The sequence below is a fragment of the Hakea prostrata genome, chromosome 3 (assembly GCF_041222555.1).
Source record: "Hakea prostrata isolate BN-2017 chromosome 3, UWA_Hpros_2, whole genome shotgun sequence".
Classification (NCBI taxonomy): Eukaryota; Viridiplantae; Streptophyta; class Magnoliopsida; order Proteales; family Proteaceae; genus Hakea; species Hakea prostrata.
This window is the reverse complement of record NC_142602.1, coordinates 37,925,088-37,942,950: the sequence shown is the minus strand read 5'-3', so window position 1 is coordinate 37,942,950 and position 17,863 is coordinate 37,925,088.

The following is a 17,863-nucleotide window of genomic DNA, read 5'->3' as shown; positions in this document are numbered from 1 at the left end:
TGATGTTAGTGGCTGGGTCCTGAGTGTGAAGCAGGCCCACTATCATCATAGAGAGGTAGAATTGCATATAATAGATAAGGGTTCTTGGGCGCTCAAGACCGGTGAAATGATCCGTGAGAGGACATGGAGAGCATCCTGTCCATTATATGTGGATGACCATTGGGTTAAGGAATGGGATCCAACAGATGCCTCCCGTTGAGGATTCCATTCATAGGTGGGAAGGTATCGAACCAAAAGGGCACTAGGGATGGGGGGAGATATCCGGACCATATGTAGTACGAGACCGTATGACTTTGCACTGGGCTAGGATTATCCTTGACACGCGCCAAATCTCATACCAAACGGTGATGTGAGAGAGTGGTGACCTACCCCAACCATGGGTTGACAGGACTTTACCCAACAACTGCGGAGAACCCAATAGATGTCTCTTGTTGAGGGAGAATGACTGAGACAGCCCAAAGGAGATTGGTGTATAAACTTAATGCGTGTCTACCATAGAGACCTCATGATAGATTTAGGAGCATAATATCATAATCATTCATATATCATGTCATTATCATTAATTATATTGTCGATACTCATGCTATATGTGTGGTGTGGAATCTTATGAATGAATGCACGGTATGATGTGGAAATCTTGTGGACGAATGCATGATATGATGTTGAGTTGACCTCACTAAGTTCTGTTGAACTCATTCCTCTTTATATGTCTGTTTCTATTAGAATATATTGCATGTTATGAGAGCTCTTTCCAAGTGGAGGATTCTTCACCGACAGACTTTCTTGAAGGAGTGACTGAAGAAGATGTAGGTTCGCAGGGAGCTTCATGCCCGTGCAAGTACTGTTCTTATGAGGTTGGATTTCATTAGGGAATCAATTTAGTTTAATTTTCGCTGCAACAAACTATGCTTCCTTCAAACTCTAATGTCCATTTTGATTAACTTTAGATAATGGATGACTGTAACCGTTTGATCATTCAGATTTGATAACTTTATACTTGAACTTGATTTATTCTTGTCCTTTTAATTATGCTATATCATGTGTTGTATTGAATTGTCACTGAACCTAGGTCTTGCGGTGTATCACCCCCACGGGTATTCGGGTATGGCCGGATCCGGTTGGGTGGGGTGTGATAGCCTAGGTTGTAGTTGTGGAATGGGGAATGCCCTTTTGGCATTTATGTCTTTGGACACTAGTGGAGGTGGTATGGGACGCTCTCCTATGGTGCCCTCTGGCGCTTTCCCTGACTACTGGTTGACATACCTAGGTTTGGTCTAGTAGTGTTTGGCTAGGAATACCCTGTTATATCAGACCCGATTCTGAAGGGTATTGAGACCGAATGACCCATGGTAGCAACGGGGATTTGTGGGCACTCAAGACCGGTGAACTGACCCGTGAGAGGACATGATTCACATTGTGGGGGCCATTCATTGGTAGGGTCGCATTTAGTAGACTTGGGCTCATGGGTGCTCAAGACCGGTAACCAACCCGTGAGAGGACATGAGAGCTTCCCATTTGCTATTTGTGGATGACCAATAGGGTTAATGAGTCCATAGTCCAAGTTGGTTGTAGTCATAGGATACGCTGATTCTAGTGAGAAGGATATCGGAAAGGATCGCTCGGGGCGAGGAATGGACGTATCTGGATCTAAGTTGATATAACTAAGTAGAAGTCTTGCATTGGGCTAGGCTTAACCGTAACATGCACTAGTACTCAGACCAAACAGTGGCATGAGAGAGTGGGGACCTAAACCCTAGCCGTGGAATGTCTTGAGGGATGTAGGACCCATTACCAACCGAAGAACCCATGATATCTTAAATGGTTGAGGGAGAGTGATTTGGACCAGACCTAGAGGAGTATGGTGCTATGGCTTACAGCATGCCTACCAATAGAGACTAGCATACATATATGGATTTAGAAGCATACTTGCATATACTGTTTCATATCATTGCATTTATGTTTGCCTTTGATTGCGTGTGAAGATGCTTATTGTGATTGGATATACTTGCTAAGTTCTTTTGAGCTTACCCTTCAGGGGACTTTTTTTAGATGACCTTGTAGGTCCGGAAGAGAACCAGTGCCATAGTATGAAGGACCCTTCCATATATGATGCAGCTCCAGAAGTCTTTGGACAAGGTTATGACTAGCGGGGCAGCCAACATTCAGGTTTGGACTGCATTGATGGCTCCTATTGATGGCTGCCAGCATCATCTTGTTCGCCGATGGGATCGTGAGCTAGATGTTGACCCAAAGCTACAAGAGCACAACCCAAAGGTGAAGAAGATGAAGATTGTAGAAGAAGAAGAAGAGCCTATTTGTGAAATTTAAAAGTAACCGCAAACGCACGGTATCGTGTAGCTAACGGGTCGATCTCAAGGAGATATGCCACTTAGAATTCAACTTCTTAATAGTAATGCAAGAGTGGAATGATTCAATTTTTGTTGACTAATTAACTAAACTAAATGATCCTAATCTATACATCTAATACAATCGAATTGAAACGAAAAATAAATTAAACACAATCAATCCATAAATAAAAGACAGGAAAAAAATGCGAACAATAAAAATAAAAGGAAAAGGGAAGTGATCCGAGTGTTAGCTCTGGATCGAGGGAAGGGGAGTATAATAATAATGACTTTGACTGTGGACCCTTTGCCGTAGCTTACAGTCCATTGATCGGGGGAACGGATATTAAAGGAAAAAAAACAGTTCAGAAAGTAAATAACAAAGCAATAAACAAAGCAATAAAAGGAAAAGGAAGCCTTAATCAAAGAGAGGCACGACTGTAGGCATCTCTGATCAAGGATCCAAGGGAAGGGAGAACATAAATAAATGTTGAAAGTAAATTGCAGAAAGTAAATAACAGAAAGTAAATTTCAGAAAGTAAATAACAGAAAGTAAATTGCAAAAAGTAAATAACAGAGTAATAAAAGGAAAGGGAAACCTTAACAAAAGAGAGGCACGACTGTAAGCATCTCTGATGAAGGATCCAGGGGAAGGGAGAACAATAAATAAATGCTGAAAGTAAATCCTAAATTAAGAATATGGAGGGGTAGATAGAAGCGGGAATGGAGGGAGGAGAGAATATTAATAAAGAAGATTACTTACTTGGGAATTGAACAAACGATTCGAATCTCAACCAACCCTAACAACCAGATCTAGATCTAGAATGATCTAAATCTGAAATTGCTAGACCCAGAGAAAAACAAATCTAAAAACTTGAACTTGAACTTCAATTGCATTACATAAAAAAAATTAAACCTAAACATTCAATCTAGAAATTAAAATCTCACAAATGCAAGCAAAGAAAACTAAAGAAAGCCTAAATAAACTGAAGAGAGAAGAAAGAATGCTTCTACTAAGCTCTAGAACATGTTCTCCTTTGATGGAGTATGCTCTCCTTTTATAGAGTTTACATGAGATATGAGGCACGGCTGAATTTGAATAAAACTCAGGGTTCCTATCTGACTCAGCCAATTAGGGTTTTGACGTACTAATCGTGCCAACTTAGAGAGATCAGATGCATAATTCCCCCGTTGGATTTGAGGTTTAAGTAGTTTTGAAGCTCTCCTCTGAAAATCAGCACGATCGAACATCGGATGACTGTTCGATGAAGGGCTTGATCGAAACTGGACAGAAACATTCAAAAACGGGATTTTTGCTTCATCCTTATCTGAATATAATTCTTTTTCCTCTTTTTCTTTCTTTAATCAAATCCCAAATAGAAAATAAGATATTGAAGTATGCAAGGACTCTTTTCTCCATGTGGACTCTCTAAATAATATCTCTGTAGATTTGATTGATAATTTATAATCTCAGCCATAGATCAAATTTGTCTTCTTTATCTCTTCAATATTTCGGAGTTGGCCCATAATCACACATCTCTAGCCCATCATGCTCCAGATCAGGCGCATTTTCGCATTTGAGAATTTGAAAGGACTTCTTGACGTGTACACTTGCATGATTCAAGCCCAAAACTCCAAATATTTGCTTAATCTTGAAAAGTCCTAAAATCTACAAAAACAACATAAAACCCAAGGTAACTCCACTCTAATTGTATAAAATGCATGCTTTATGCCCTAAGATTTCACACATAAATGTGCTCATCAGAGCCGATAAAAGATGTTGATTAGATTGTCTTTTTTCTTCTAGACTTTTTCCTTTTATTTGTAATTGCTTAGCTTTGATTTAGATTTCGATCTACCCTCCACATATGTTTGTGGGGTATATTTCCGCTCTACTCTACAATTGTCTTTTGATTTGGTATCTTGTTATCTGGCACTCGACTGTGAAACCTGGCCCTACCTTAACCCGGATACTCTTTTGCCTGTAGGTCCGAAGACCCGAAGTAGAAGTGAAAGTCAACTATGGGCCATATCAGTAGAAGATATAGTGTTCGACTCCGAACCTATGGAGATTGAAGATGATGCCCCATACTTGAAGACAGTGTTGGATATAGAGAAGAGACTACACCTTGATGAAGAGAAGATTGGTTGATGACCATAGACCTTGGTGGGGTATGATTTAAAGCCATTTTTCCATGCTAGGTAAGTTATAGAATATGTGTTTAAAGTGTCGTTTGATTCCGAGTAGTGGAAGGCCCTCAAATCCCTGTCTTTGGATTTGCTGTCTGCCTGGGTCGACTGGGCCAGGCTACCCAGCCAATCGACCCAAAGATGTTGAACTCGAGCAGAATCTTCTGTTTAGGTTTTATTGCTATATATACCCCATGACTTCGTGATTTTAGTATCCCTAGCCTCCAAAGCACTTAGAGAACGAAGGGAACTCATCTCCAAGCCTCCAAAAGTGTAGAAGAAGGTCTAATCTTGCAAACTTGCTAGTTCTCTCTCTTGTTCTTCAATCAAAGGTTAGTATTCAATCTTTTGTGTTATTGATTCATTCTTTCCATGATCACTCTCATCTCTGAACTGAGATTATGATGAAGATGCTGCAACCTTGTAGTCATATCTTTACAATCTCTTTTCATTCTCTTATGCCATGATCATCTTATTCATTCTTAATATGATTCTTATGATTTCTTCTTAAACTATGATCATATTCTTATTTTGATTTATTCTAGCATTGTAGATGCCTCTCCATGATTATTCATACCTCTGATTTACTGTGTTCTTGTACTAGAATGAGACCTTATCATCTCTAGTTCATCTTTTTCATTCATAGCATTTTCCAATGAAAACCATGATTTTTACCAAAATAGAAACTATGATTTCAAATTAGTAAGTAATGGTTTTAATCGTTGTTTGATGTCTAAATTATGTTTTTAGTCTTAGACTACTGTATTAGACATTCTCTCCAAGTTTCGTAGCATTCCGGATTATGTAGCATAGGTTTCAGATCAAGATTCTCTTTTTGGATTCGGATTTGCTCATGGGCAGACTTCCTGGGTCAACTGACTCAGTCAACCCATCCTGTCACATCCTCCCAGCCGGTACCCTAACTGGCATACCCTAGAGTGTGATCCAAAGCCCCGAAGATCAAGTATCGAAGAAATCATCCTCCCACATATTCAATAACATAATCATAAACAGGAAATAATCAAGGTTTAATATTATAAACAAGGTTCAAAACAAGAAATGAATAAATAATATAGTCAGAGTGCGGAAAATGATACCAGATATCTGTAGATATCAAAAGAAGTAAAGTGAGGCGGAAACTCACTCCACAAATACAGCGAAACGTAGTATAAGTCTAAAAGGAATAATAACTGAAATAAAAGGAAAAAGAAAGATAAACAAAACTAAGAGTCTTCTATCCTATAGATGACATCTTCAAAATAGTGGACTTCATCAATCCAACTGAGATGTTCCAACTCCACGTTGCCTTTAATCGTAGTATGAAACTTGATTAACTAAGGGATCATCAGAGTAATCTTGATTGTCGCCAACACCTTGCGTGTAGTACGCTTCATCGGCTTGCGCTTCAGTGTACTGTCCGTCATAGTAATAAGTACCTGTAGAATAGTCTAACAAAACAATATACAAAAAGGAATGAGTTTTGAAGAAACTCAGTAAGGTAGTTAATCCATAACAAAATAAATAACATGTGGCAGAACATATCAAGATGCAATGCAGTATGAAACAAATAATGTATGTAAGCATCTAAACTCTATGTATGCTGGTCTCTATTGGCAGACATGCTTTAAGTCATAGCACCGTACTTCTTTGGGTAGGTCACGCATACGGCTCCTGTTAGTAGTGGGTCCGGCATCCCTCTCGAACATTCCATGGCTGGGGGTTAAGTCATCTCTCTCTCACATCACCATTTGGTCTAAGTACCGGCGCATGTCAGGGTAAAAGCCTAGCCCAATGCAAGTCATCTACTCATTTACATCAACTCAGGTCCAGATACTTCCATTCCTCCCCTCTCGGGATCTTTTCCGGTATCCTTTCCACTAGAGTCCTAATAGTCCCAGACTACGGACTCATCAACCCTATTGGTTATCCACATATGGTAAACGGGAAGCTCTCATGTCCCCTCACGGATATAACTCACCGGTCTCGAGCGCCCATGAGCCCAAGTCTAGCCATATGTAACCCTCCAATACATGGCCCCCACAATGTGATTCCCGTCCTCTCACGGGTTGGTTACCGGTCTTGAGCGCCCGTGAATCCCCATTGCTGCCACGGGTCGTTCGGTCTCAATACCCTTCCGATTTGGGTCTAATATAACGGGGACATCCTAGCCCAAACACTGCTAGATAGTCCTAAGTATGACAATCAATAATTCTGGAAAGCGTTGATGGGCAACCCCGGAAAAATCCCATACTATTTCCGATAATGCCCAAGGACAGAAGTGTCAAAAGGACACCTCTCAATCCCAAATCATACCTAATCAGACGCAATCTCAGATCAGACATGACATGTACAATCAACAGTTCATCATATACAATAGAGTATACAGTCATGATCTAATCGTTAAACAATATAGTAATAAGCAATTCACATAAGCTTAAATAATAAAAAGAAACATAAGCAAGTGCTACTATTCTCACAGTAGTATATCAGAAATATAAGATATAACAACAGTAGGTAAACTCATGGTTTCATAAGGTAGAAACCAGAGAGTATGCGATCTATGTAATTAAAGAATAACTGTCCTTACCTTCTAACTCGTAAAGGAACTTAGGGAATCAAGTAAGACCTTGACTAAACCTGAGAAGAAAGTCTTAAACAAGTGTATACAACAAGTTAGGAAAGATACAGAGAAGGAAAGATATCAAATCAATCAAAACAGACCAAGAATGAGGTTGCTGTACTCATTGGTCGATTGATTGGTCTACTGCCTCAGTCGACTAATGAGTCGACCAATAGAGACAGTGGCCTTCAAGAATCCGAATTTTTAGAAAAAGAAGCCGAATTTGGTGGTTCAAAAGGGTACCAAATAAGGGGGAAACTACAATGGTAGCATCCTAGTATATAGAGGACATCAAACCACCAACCAAATCAAGTTTCCAAGTCACATCTCAGAAACCAAAAAGTTAACCTAATTAGGTTAAATCATGGATCATGAAGAAAACACAGTATGATCAAGGATAAAGAATTAGAGGATGATAGGTTACAATTCTTGTAAGGAAAACACATTAATTGGCTATTATTAGGGTCAATAACATGTATCCAAGAAGTTAGGGTTTCACCCTTTTTGGCTCCCATGAAAAGGTTGAGATCACAGGATAAAAGGGAATTAATGATTTGCCAATAACAACAAGAAAAACTATAGAAAGATCAAATTTAGATTAGCATAAACATTACCCATGAGGTTTCCCTCACATGGGAGGTTACCAAAAGGTTTCCAGAAAGATCATACAAGGGTTAGGGTTTCAAGAGTTAATTCGGCTAGGGTTGAGATCATGACGATGATCATAAATCTCAAGGAATCGAATGAGATCATGGAATAGATGGTTGCAAGAATGCAGCATCATCTTCCTGATCTCAATCAAGAACAGATCAAAGAAAAGAAAATCAGAGATGGAAGAAAAATAGAACATAAACATACCTTTGTTGCAGGAGGAAGGAGATCACTTGAGTTCTTGCGAGATATCAACCAAGGATGCAAGGGAATTGATTAGAATGGAGTTCTAACTCGTTCCAGAGACTTAGGAGGCAGATGAGGCGGAGTATTCTCGAGATTAGACTTAAATAGAGTAGTCACGACCTAATTTTCAAAAACAGAATCAATTGGTCGATTGATTGGTCGACTGGATCAGAACAACAACTTCAAAATAGGGAATTGAAGGCTCAGATCAAGTCCAAACATCAAGGGGTTTTGCACACACCTAAAGTGACATGCCTAGTAGGTAGAAAGGCCTTCGAACCAATACAGAGAGCACTCCATGTCACATCCCCCCAGTGGGTACCCTAACTGGCATACCCGGGAGTGTGATCCACAGCCCCAAAGATCAAGTATCGAGGAAATCATCCTCCCACATATACAATAACATAATCATAAACAGGAAATAATCAAGGTTTAAATATTATAAACAAAAGGTTTAACTCAAGAAATGAATAAATAATATAATCAGAGTGCGGAAAATGATACCAGATATCCAAAGATATCAAAAGAAGTAAAGTGAGGCAGAAACTCACTCCACAAACATAGCGGAACGCAGTATGAAAGTCAAAAAGGAAATTTCAACTGAAACAAATGTACTAAGAAATAAACTAGGAACAAGATTCTTCTAGTCTATAGATAATATCTTCATAAGTGTGGACTTCATCAACCCAATGAATCCTGTCTAACTCTATGCTGTTTTCAAAAGTAGTACGCAGCTTGATCCGCCGGGGGATCATCAGAGTAATCTTGATCGTTGCCAGTACCTTGCGTGTAATACGCTTCATCGGCTTGCACTTCACTGTACTGCTCGTCATAATAATCTGTACCTACAGGATAATCTAACAAGAAAATATACAAAAAGGAATGAGTTTCGAAGAAACTCAGTAAGGCAAGTTAATCCATAACATCATAGATAACATGTGACAAAACATAACATGATGCAATGCAATATGAAACAGATAAAGTATGAATGCATCTAAACTCTATGTATGATGGTCTCTATGGTAGACATGCTTTAAGTCATAGCACCGTAATTCTTTGGGTAGGTCAGTCACTCCCCCTCAGCCATCCTGGCATCTTGGGTCTGTCGGGTAATTGGGTAAAGTCCTCATCAAACCATGGTAGGGGATTTAGTCAACACACTCTCTCACAACCATTTGGCATAAGTACCAGCGCATGTCAAGGAAAAGCCTAGCCCAATGCAAGTCATCTAGTCAGTTATATCATCTCAGTTTCAGATACGTCCATTCCTCGTCCCTGACGATCCTTTCCAGTATCCTTCGCACTAGAGTCAGCGTATCCTATGGCACCGACCAACTCGGAATATAGACTCATCAACCCTATCGGTTATCCACATATGGTAAACGGGAAGCTCTCATGTCCTCTAACGGGTTGGTTACTGGTCTTGAGCGCCCATGAGCCCAAGTCTAGCCATATGCAACCCTCCAATAAATGGCCCCCACAATATGATTCCCGTCCTCTCACGGGTTGGTTACCGGTCTTGAGCGCCCATAAATCACATTGCTACCACGGGTCGTTCGGTCTCAATACCCTTCCGATTTGGGTCTGATATAACAGGGGTATATCCTAGCCAAACACTGCTAGACATCCTTAGGTATGACAACCAATGATTCGGGAAAGCGTCGATGGGCATCTTCGGAGAACATCCCATACTATTCCCTCCGATGTCCAAGGACATAAGTGTCAAAAGGACACTCCCCAATCCCAAACCAAACTTAAGCAAACACATTCTCAGATCAGTCATGACATATACAACCAACAGTTCATCATATACAAGAGTATGTAAAAGCAAAATCAGATTAGGTAATAATAAGTAATTCATATAACATGAATAATGAAAAAGATAATACAAACAAGTGCTACTTTCTCACAGTAAGAGATCAGAATTAAATTACAATAACAGTAAGTAATCTCATAGTTTCATAAGGTAGAAACCAGAGAACAAGCAATCTATGTAGTTAAGGAAATAACTGTCCTTACCTTGATTATCGAAGAAGATGATCTAAAGATCAAAGTGAGCAACTCCAAACTTAGCAAATAAACTCCTAATAACCATAGATACAACATTAGGAAAGATGCCTAAAAGATCAGAGAGCAAACGAATCAAATCGGGCAAAAAACGAAGCTACTGACTCCTTTGGTCGAGTGCTTGGTAGATCGGGCACGATCGACCAAACGATCGACCAAGCAAGTCAAGATGGAATTGTCTCAGATCGCTTTGGCCATAACTTCCTCGTTTGAAGTTGGATTGATCCAAAATTCGAAGGGGAACTTCCTAGGATGTATTAGAATCATATGGGAAGATAAAAACATCAAATCATGGTAAAAAAATTGGGTTCTTGATTTAACCCAAGAAATTAGGGTTTCAACCTTTATGGCTCCCCAGGAAAGGTTATGATCACAGAATGAAAGGGAATTAATGATTTGCCAATTATAACAAGAAAATCATAAAAATTATAGTTTAGATTACTAGAAATATTACCCATGAGGTTTCCCTCGCATGGGAGGTCACCAAAGTTCTCCAGAAATCAAGCAAGGGTTAGGGTTTCCAGAAAAAATATACGGCCAGGGTTGAGATCATGATGATGGTCATAGATCTCAAAGAAACGAAGGAGATCACGAAGGGATGGTTGCAAGGATGCATCATCTACTTCCTGATCTCAATCAAGAACAAGATCGAAGAAAAGAAATTCGCAATGTTGAAGTGATTACTAACCTTGAATTGTAAAAACAGCGATGAGAGGCTTCAGATCTGCAGAGGAGTCTTCGAAATCACCAAAGAGAGTTTTGGAGAGGTGTTCTCACATTCACAAAGTGTTTAGGAGGCAGCCGTAACAAAGAAATACGAAGTAGGGTTTAAATAAAAGTGAAAAAACCCTAAAATTACAAATTCTCGGATTTCACACTCCTTTGGTCGAGTGCTTGGTCGAGTGGCCCACTCAACCAAGGAGTCGACCAAGGCAGACAGTAAGGAATAATCAGGGATTTGGAGGATCAAATGGGCTTTAAACCTTATGGGCTTTTGCATACACATCAAGTGACATGTCAAGTGTAAGGAAATACCTCCAAACCAAGTCAGATAATACTCCAAGTCCTTCAACTAATCTCATCTTCAAACAGCTGCAGCTTCCTTTCCAAATCTACACAGACATCCAAGTATGGAACTCCATCAACAACATCCATGGGTTCAGAGTCAAACACCATGTCTTCTACTGAGATGGCCCATAGTTGGCTTCTTTCTTTACTCCGGGTCTTCGGACCTAGAAACAACCGGGGGGTCAAGGTCAGGGTTAGGTTAGGGTTGGGTTTCACACTCCAAGTCCACCAACTAATCCGATCTTCAGCAGGGTGTAGTTTCCATAAATGGAACACTGACATCAACACTCAAGGATTTCAATCCAGCCATCAAGTCTTCTACAGAAATGGCCCAAAGCTGACTTCTTTCTTTACTTCAGGTTGTTGGACCTACAAACAACAGGGTTTTCGGGTCAAGGTTAGGGCTGGGTTTCACACAGCCAATCAACCCGCAAGAACAGAATTGGATTTCTTCGTCCGTTTCGATTCGATTGATGCTTATTCTTTTAGGACTACTTCCTAATGATTGTATGATGTTATTCTAGGGTTTGTTTGCTAACTTTGGATTCATCCTCTTGTCCGTCCGGAATATATTCGAATCTATTTAAGGTAAGGAAAGTTGTTATCATATTAACATAGATTACATAGATTTAGTTTCTAATTTGGGAACTACTTAGATTTGCTACTGTTATGTTAGTTTCTATTATGATATGAATGTTGTAAGTACAATAGGATCTTATTTCCTTATTTAATTTATGTACTTGATCATGTATGAATACTTATTCATGTATGTTGCTCATTATTTCGATATTGTCTTATTATACTCTTTCATATGATGAGATGTCTGTCGTGGATGATATGACTGAATTATGATTGTGATTGTTTAGGTATGATTTGGGATTGGGGAATGTCCTTTTGAAATTTCTGTCCTTGGACCTCATTGGGAGTAGTATGAGATATTTCCAATGTTGCCCTTTGACACTTTTCCGGATTATTGGTTTCATACCTAGGACTTGTCTAGCAGTGTTTGGCTAGGATATTCCCTGTTATATCAGACCCGATTCGGAAGGGTATTGAGACCGAACGACCCGTGGTAGCAATGGGGATTTATGGGAGCTCAAGACCGGTAATCAACCCGTGAGGGGACATGAATCACATTGTGGGGGCCATTTATGGGTAGAGTTGCATATAGATAGACTTGGGCTCATAAGCCTTCAAGACCGGTAACCAACCTATGAGAGGACATGAGAGCTTCCCGTTTACTATATGTGGATGACCTATAGGGTTGATGAGTCCGTAGTCTGGGACTATGCTGACTCTAGTGTAAAGGATACCGGAAAGGATCGCCAGGGGAGAGGAATGGACGTATCTGGATCTGAGTTGATATGACTAAGTAGAAGACTTGCATTGGGCTATGCTTTACCCTGACATGCGCCAATACTTAGACCAATGGTGATGTGAGAGAGAGGTGACCTAAACCCCTAACCAAGGAGTGTCCATGAGGGATGCAAGACCCAACTACCACCGGCAGACCCAAGATGCCAAGATGGCTGAGGGGGAGTGATTGACCTTCCTAAAGAAGTATGGTGCTATGACTTAAAGCATGTCTACCTATAGAGACCAACATACATAGAGTTAGATTCATACATGCATTGTCTGTCTCATATCATATTACATTATGCTTTGCTTATGTTATCATGTTATTTATGCTATTATGGAATAACTTGCATTGCTGAGTTTCTTTTGAAACTCACTCCTTTTGTACAACATCTTTTGTTAGATTATTCTGCAGGCCTTGATGACTATGAAGGGCATTATGAAGAAGCGCAAGATGAAGAAGCGTACCATACGCAAGGTGTTGGCAACTATGAAGATTACATTGAGGATTCCTCGAGTGGTCTCACTTGTTACCAAGATTAGCCCTACTATGGAGTGGGAGCGTCTGAGCGTGATTGATGAAGTCTTTGTTTACGAAGACATTCTTTACAAAGTAGAATAGACTCTAGCTTAGTTAGATTATATCTTTCTTTCCTATCTTAGTACCAGTTGTAATTTCCTTTGACTTTCGATCTACATTCCGCTATACTCGTGGAGTGAGATTCCGCCTCACTCTACATTTGATTTTATATATCTATTGGTTTCATTTCCGTACTCTGATGATTATTTCGTTACTTTCTTTGATTCATTTGAATAATATTGTTAACCTTGATTTAGTCTTGTTCTTGATTATATTGTTGTGAATGTGGGAAGTTGATTTACTAGATACTGGATCTTGTGGACTGTGGATCACACACTCGGGTATGCCAGATAGGGTACCGGCTGGGTGGATGTGACACTCTAGGATCAACTCGAATGGACCTCGCCTCCGACCCTCCTCGACTGATGTAAGGTTGCTGAAGAACAACCTCACTAAGTCCGGATAGACTGGAAGATCCTCAGTAAAAAGATGCGTCCACTCCATCGTATTGAATCTCTGACGGATCCGGAAAGTGCTAATGTCACGCCCTCCCAGCCGGTACCCTATCTGGCATACCCGAGAGTGTGATCCACAGCCCGAAGATCAGGTATCGAGTGATCAACCTCCCACATAAACAATAACATAATCATGAACAATCATAACAAGAGTGCGGAAGATAAATCATAGATCCAATAAAGAAAGAATGAATCATAAATGAATCAGAATAATAGATATAATCAGAGTATCAAACAGATAAGTAAAGTGAGGCAAAAATTCCACTTTACATCCAGCGGAAAAGTAGCTCTAAAGAGAATAAACTAAATAAAATCTAATCCCAGTAGCTAGTACATTGGGTAACTAAATTGTTCTCCACTTTATAGACAACATCCTTGTAAGTGTAAATCTCATAAATGGCACAAGGACGCTTCCACTCAATGGTCGGACTAAGCATCGTATGGAGCATAACCACTCGTGGGATCTTCAGAGTAATTGTGGTAACCGCAATCACCTTCCTGGAGATATGTCTCTTCGCCTTGCGCTTCTTCATAGGGACCGTCATAGTACTCAAGACTGCAGGATAGTCTAACAACATTGTACAATAAAGGAATGAGTTTCAAAGAAACTCGGTAAGGCGATTAAAAATCCATAATAACATAAATGGCGGAATTCCAGAACAAACATAAATGCAATATGATATGAGACAAACAATGAATGAATGAATCTAACTCTATGTATGCTGGTCTCTATTGGCAGACATGCTTTAAGTCATAGCACCGTACCTCTTTAGGAAAGTCCACTCACATCCTCAACCATTTAAGATATCTTGGATTCTCTCACGGATCATTTCACCGGTCTTGAGCAGCCGATTGGTAATGGGTCCTTCATCCCTCAGGACAAACCTTGGCAGGGGGTTAAGTCAACACACTCTCTCACAACCATTTGGTATAAGTACTGGCGCATGTCAGGGTAAAACCTAGCCAAATGCAAGTCTTCTACTTAGTGTCACGCCCTCCCAGCCGGTACCCTATCTGGCATACCCGAGAGTGTGATCCACAGCCCGAAGATCAGGTATCGAGTGATCAACCTCCCACATAAGCAATAACATAATCATGAACAACCATAACAAGAGTGCGGAAGATAAATCATAGATTCAATAAAGAAAGAATGAATCGTAAACGAAACGGAATAATAAATATATAATCAGAGTGTCAACAGATAAGTAAAGTGAAGCAAAAATCCCACTTTACATCCAGCGGAAAAGTAGCTCGAAAGAATAAACTAGATAAAAGCTAATCCCAGTAGCAAGTACATTGGGTAACTAAATTATTCTCCACTTTGTAGACGACATCCTTGTAGGTGTAGATCTCATAAATAGCACAAGGACGCTTCCACTCAATGGTCGGACTAAGCATTGTACGGAGCATAACCACCCGCGGAATCTTCGAGTAATTGTGGTAACCGCAATCACCTTCTCGGAGATATGCCTCTTCGCCTTGCGCTTCTTCATAGGGACCGTCATAGTACTCAGCTCTGCAGGATAGTCTAACAACATTGTACAATAAAGGAATGAGTTTCAAAGAAACTCGGTAAGGCGTTAAAAATCCATAATAACATAAATGGCAGGATTCCAGAACAATCATGAATGCAATATGATATGAGACAAGCAATGAATGAATGAATCTAACTCTATGTATGCTGGTCTCTATTGGCAGACATGCTTTAAGTCATAGCACCGTACTTCTTTAGGATAGTCCACTCACATCCTCAACCATTTAAGATATCTTGGATTCCCTCCAACCATTTAAGATATCTCAGGCACCGATTGGTAATGGGTCCTTCATCCCTCGGACAAACCTTGGCAGGGGTTAAGTCAACACACTCTCTCACAACCATTTGGTATAAGTACGGCGCATGTCGGGGTAATACCTAGCCAAATGCAAGTCTTCTACTTGGTTACATCAAGTCGATCCAGATACTTCCATTCCTCGTCCCCGACGATCCTTTCCGGTATCCTTCACACTAGAGTCCTCATAGTCCCCGACTACGGACTCACCAACCCTATTGATCATCCACATATGGTAAACGGGAAGCTCTCACGTCCTTTCACGGGTTGGTTACCGGTCTTAAGCGCCCGTGAGCCCAAGTCTAACCATATGCAACCCTACCAATAAATGGCCCCCACAATGTGATTCCCTGTCCTCTCACGGGTTGGTTACCGGTCTTGAGCGCCCATGAATCCCCATTGCTACCACGGGTCGTTCGGTCTCAATACCCCTCCGATTAGGGTCCGACATAACAGGACATCCTAGCCAAACACTACTAGACAATCCTAGATATGTCATCCAACAGTTTAGGAAGGTGTCCAGAGGGCATCTCCGGAAACATCCCATAATATTCCCGTAGTAGTCCAAGGACAGAATGTCAAAAGGACACCTCTCCTTCCCAAACCATACGTAAGCATACACATGCATCAATTCATATCATCACATATATGGTAACTCCATATATGGAAAGAAATCAATATTTACAAACATTTGTATAACATTGGTAAGTAAATCATACATGAATCAATTCAATATGAATAAGTAATGCCACTGTAATCAAAGTTATGCAACAGTAGTATATCATTGTAAGAATCTAATTTAGGAAACATATTAATGATATTCAAATATAGAAACTAGATTCATGCTATCTATGTAATTAAGGAAATAACCATCCTTACCTTTTATAACTCGCAAAGAATCCTAAGAAATCAAGTAGGATCTTGGCAAACTTGAGAAGAAGGTCCTAAACAAGTATATACCACATATTAGGAAAGATCCCTAACGGAAAATATAGCAAAGCATCCGAAACAGACCAATTCGGGTTGCTGTACTCATTGGTCGAGTGGATTGGTCGAGTGGTCCAGTCGACCAATCAGTCGACCAATGCGACGATAGCTTAGAAAATCGGAGTTTTGAGATATGAAATCCGAATTTGATGGTTCAAGAGGATACTAATCAAGGGGTAGACTACATCAGTAGTATTCTAGCATATAGGGGACCTCAAAACACTAATCAAATCAAGGTATCAAGACCCAAATTAGGAAACAAAAAGTTACCATAAATAAATCAAACATGGATCTTGATGAAGTTTGAAATAGAAAACAAGGACAAGAACAATAGGAAGATGGATCATTGCTTTCGGTAATGAAAACATGAAAACATGCATAGGTCTTCATGGTATAAGGCTTAGAAGCATAAATCTAAATAAGGAAATAAAACCTACCATATATGTACTATCATGCATCATGAAGAACACATAGTAAGGTAGAAGAGAACAACTAGAATTCTATGGATTATGGATCATAGAAAGAAAACACAACCATTAACCACTAACATGATCAATGAAAGAAGATCCAAAGAGATCGAATTCAGATTAGGAAATTAACAGAGATTAAATCATGGTTTGATCATGAATCCTTCAAAAGCTTGCAATGATCATGGTTAAGATCATTGTTCTAGCCTTTAATCCTTAGGATGATCATGAGAACATGTTCGGAGATGTTTGCACAGAGGATGCAGCACCTCTTCTACTGTCTCAACTCAAAAAGGAAAGAAAAACAAAGATGTAGGAGAAGAAGAGAGAGTAGACATACCTTTTGATGCAAAAAGAAGAGTTCCGACGAAGATCCGCCAAGAAAACTCCAAGGATGCAAGAGAGATGACTTGCAGAGGTCTTTGGTCTGCTCCGAGAGGGTTTGGAGGCAGCAAATACGAGTGGACTCGAGGTTAGGCTTAAATAGAGCAAGAATCAACCTAATTGCCAAAGACAGACACCCATTGGTCGAGTGGATTGGTCGATCGGCCCAGCCGACCAATCAGTCGACCAATGCAGACAAAGAAGGCCAAACAGGAATTGAAGGCCCAGATCAAATCCAAACCTAAAGGGGTTTTGCACACAAGTCAAGTGACTTACCTAGTAGGTAGAAATGCCTTCAAACCAAGATAGAGATCACTCCAAGTCCATCAACTAATTAGATCTTCATCAGGATTCTGTTTCCATAAATAGCACCTCAACATCAACCTTCATGGATTCAAAGCCAGACACCAAGTCCTCTACTGGGATGGCCCAAAGCTGACTTCTTACTTTACTTCGGGTCATCGGACCTACAAATAACAAGGTTTCCGGGTCAAGGTTAGGGCTGGGTTTCACACTTAGTTACATCAAGTCAGATCCAGATACTTCCATTCCTCGTCC